Genomic DNA, 4,087 nt, shown 5'->3' on the forward strand with positions numbered 1-4,087 from the left:
GATAGATAGATAGATAGATAGATAGATAGATAGACATTTTAAAATACATTTGTTAATATTTGTTAATACATTTGTTGATATTTATTATTTTATTTCTTATTCTTAATTTAAATAAAAAAAAATACTTAAAATAATAAATAAACATTATATCATTTAATCGGCATGCATTATGGTGATTTAATTTGTATGTATAAATAAATAAAGGCAAATAATAATAATAATAATATCCTTTGTTTTCTTCATGCAAAATATATATATAATTTTTTTTTAATGTGACTCGGACAAGTTTCCATGAGATTTACACCCACAACGAAAGTCCAAGAGACAGATGAAGAAAGTAAAGGCAGGGAAACCGGCAAGATACAAGCCCAGCCAAAGAACAAAAAGCAGCAGCCCGAGCTGGAGAAGGAGGAGATGAGGAGATTTCCGCTAAAACTAATCAATCAGGTCCTGATAATGGCTTCCATGCAGGAGTGTTGACACTGGGTCAGCTCTTCCCTTGACCCGCGCCTTCAGGGCAGCGGCTACAGAAAAGGCACAGATAACAGAAGCTGGGGCTAATTGTCTGCCTAGTGTCAGGGCTTTTCAAAGCCTCTCCACTTTCACTCGATTGCCCGTCTTTCTCTCCCATTCCTCCATACCCTGATCCTCACCCCCGTCTATCCTCTCTCCGGCGAACTGGCCACTTTGTTTGCCTCCTCTTCCCGGAGCGAGGCTGCGTGAATCACATTTCTTGCATGGTGCGCGGCTGTCTAACACGCTCGCTCGCATCCTTCTAACACGTGCATAACAGGCAGCGGAGAGCCGGGAGACGCTGCGGCTAGTGAATACTGTGACACCTCAAGCAAACAGGAAATATTCCATTAGGTGACATCTGCCAATCATTTGTTGATCCCAACAGCTTCCAAAATAGGAGCTCCAAAAAAAAATCTGCCCATCTTTGCATGTCCCTCAAAGCACAAAACCAAATGGCATCGCATGCAACAAAACATTCCTGTTAAAAATGACTGACAGTTTATAAAGAAAAGACAGAATCAAGGTACTTACTTAAAAGCGTTTGCTTCCGTCTCTTGCCTTATCTTCCTCCGCTCCTTAATGCCTGTGTTTTGTCCTCTGTAGCTGCACACAGATGTGAAAGTGTGTGCGTGTGTTTGGGTAGATCAGAGAAGCTCCAGTACAGAAAGTTGCTGTTCTGTAGGCAAAGGCGTGTAGTGTGTGTGTATGTGTGTGTGTCTCAAGCAAAGGCTCACACTGCACTGGCTGAAGGGAAACCAAAGCACTTTTAAACTCGCACTGGCTCCCCATGTGACCAGCTCACAGCAGCCAGTGAGGAATATATTAGTGTGGCTTCCTCTGTCTACATGCACCCCCTAGCCACTGTTGCAGGAAGTGTGCGCTGCCAGAGAGACACAGACGCGCGCACAGTGACATATGCTTGCAATACCCATGGCACGATTAACAAAAACACAAATGCAACCACCCAAAGAGAAATTTATGTTGCTCAGAGTTTGCTCTTTCATAGCTCAGGAGACTTAACAGGGTTTTCAGTCATGCTTTATTCAAGTGTCCGCTTTTTCTCAGAAGTTAGGTTAGGTTAGGTTAGTCTTGAAGTTAGGCAAAAATTAGACCTTTGGAACAATTTGATTTAAAAAATAAATAAATAAATTGCAGACTGAGCACAATTTGAGACGTTGAAATTTCAAAACCTCTAACATTTTTTATTTATTATTATTTTTATTTTATTTTATTTATTTATTAATTGTATTTATTTATTGTTATGTTTTATTTGTAATCTCCCTTTAATAACATTATTGTCTAGGGGAAACAATCGAGACACAAAAGAGATCTCGTTAGCCATATTTCCTTCCTCTTGGCACTTACTGGGAACATTTTTATTTGTGATTACTGCGTTTTAAAATGCACAATATCTGAACTCCCCCAATTGGTATTTGGCTTGTTAAGATAAATCGCTTGCTGGATGCATTTAAAGTGTCCCCTAAAAGAATAAAACAAACAATTCAAATATAAATGTTGATAATTGTAAAGATTTGTAAGATCATCTTTTATTCTTTTTTTTCCTTTGACGTTTCTACAACTGTTCATCTACAAATTAAAAATCAAAGAGAACTTGAGATTAAACAAATAACTAAAAACAAACAACAAATATAACAAACAACGCACATTAAACTAAATATAATAAACAGTGCACACCAAACACAACAAACAAAGCACAGCAAACATCCTATACACCAAACATAAAAACAACAAAACTCAGATTTAACATAAGCAACACACATAAAATGCAACAATCAACAAACATAAAAATAAAACACCCTCAACAAAATATAATAAACAGTGCACACCAAACACAACAAACAGCATATAGTGCACTAAACATAACAACAAACCACTGGTTCAACATTTACATTTACATTTAGTCATTTTGCAGATGCTTTTATCCAAAGCGACTTAAAATTGGGGAATACATAAAGCGATTCTTCTTAAAGAAGCAAACAGACACAGGAAGTGGTCGTAATCCCAAGTTTCAGGCATTTGTTCAAATAAGTACAAACTAGAAATGGAAGGAATAAATAAAGAGAAAGACAAAGGTTCCAGCCAGAAGAGCATTGCAGTAGTCCAGCCTAAAAATGACAAGGGCCTGGACAAGAAGTTGTGCAGCATGCTCTGTTATAAAGGGCCTGATCTTTCTGATGTTGTGCAATGCAAACTTGCAAGATCGAGCAGTCTTTGCCATGTGGTTTTTGAAGGTCAACTGGTCATCAAAGATTACACCAAGATTTCTGACCGAAGTTGATGGGGTAATTGTAGAAGAACCTAGCTGGATGGTGAAATCATGCTGTAGAGTTGCAACATAATAAGCAATCAATGAATGCACTTGAAATGCAACAATTAGCACACACCAAACATATAAAATGCACACTAAACATAGTGCAAACCAATCGTAATGGAAAATGCACACCATAAATAATAAACAGACACCCCAAACATCAAATAATAAACAATGTACAACAGTGAATGAATGAATGAATGAATGAATGAATGTTACAAAATGGTCTTTCCACCAATCACAATAATCAGCAGCTGAAACTTGCACCCCACTTCCTTTATCTGTCTCTCTCCTGTTTTTTTTCCCCTTCTTTCTTTAAAGCACATCTGAACTACAGCTCATCACCACGATACGGCCCCTCCTCCTCTCTCTCTCTCTTCTGGGCTCTTGCTTCTATGCAAATGTGCCTCCTGAAACAATGGTGAGAATCTTAGCCGGATAAACACACATGGCGTGCATTTACAAATCAATACTCAGAGCTCAGCAGGGCTGTGCATTAAACATGAGCTGCTCCACAGAAAAGCAAAGTCACTACTAGCCGTCCTATCAGTCTGCTCACCGTTCAGCCAGTGGGGGAGACTACCCACAATGCACTGCAGGACAGTGTTGGGCAAGTTACTCTGAAAATGTAATCAAATTACTGATTACTGATTACTCCTTTTAAAAGTAATCTCGTTACTGTTCTGATTACTTTATTTCAAAAGTAATTAGTAATTAATTGCATTACTAGTTACGTTACTTTTTTCTCCATTAAATTTGTGAAATCCCATCATACACACTCCCGATAAATATTTGTTATTAAAGCATCAACATTCACAGAACACTGTTATTTTTAACTAAAGCAAGCGGCGGCTGCATACATGGTTTGGCATAGCAGAATGCCAGCAAAGAGCGCTGCATTTATAATCTCTAAAAGACATCTCAGTTCATCGCAATCTCACAAATCTCTGTTATAACACAATAAATACAGTATATGCATAATGAATCTTTCATAATGTCTACAATTCGTATGTTACAATGAGAGGATTCGTGAGCACGCAAATTTCAGCACTGCATTGCTCAACGCTGCAAACAAGTGTTATAGCCTAAATAAAAACTCTGCATACGCTTGCACCTGTTAATCGTTTATATTTTATATTACTTCGTGTTGCTTTTGTGCAATAGATGTATAACAATTTATTTGTTTAGATATTTTATGTTTAGATATTTCTATTTTGCGGGAGTCCCGTGAATAATTTT

The 4,087-nt window shown here is 37.7% G+C and overlaps 1 protein-coding gene across 1 annotated transcript in view; it reads right to left on the reverse strand.

The window, feature by feature from the left end:
- The window catches only part of LOC107738850 (ciliary neurotrophic factor receptor subunit alpha-like), a gene marked incomplete at its 3' end in the record, with an annotated part of 143,561 nt that extends 142,309 nt beyond the window's left edge, over window positions 1-1,252 (reverse strand). The window contains exon 1 of the mRNA XM_016550734.1: window positions 1,048-1,252. The remainder of the gene's footprint in view (window positions 1-1,047) is intronic.
- Window positions 1,253-4,087: the final 2,835 nt, after the last annotated feature.

Source organism: Sinocyclocheilus rhinocerous, unplaced genomic scaffold, assembly GCF_001515625.1.
Source record: "Sinocyclocheilus rhinocerous isolate Xijiao unplaced genomic scaffold, SAMN03320098_v1.1 scaffold103, whole genome shotgun sequence".
NCBI lineage: Eukaryota > Metazoa > Chordata > Actinopteri > Cypriniformes > Cyprinidae > Sinocyclocheilus > Sinocyclocheilus rhinocerous.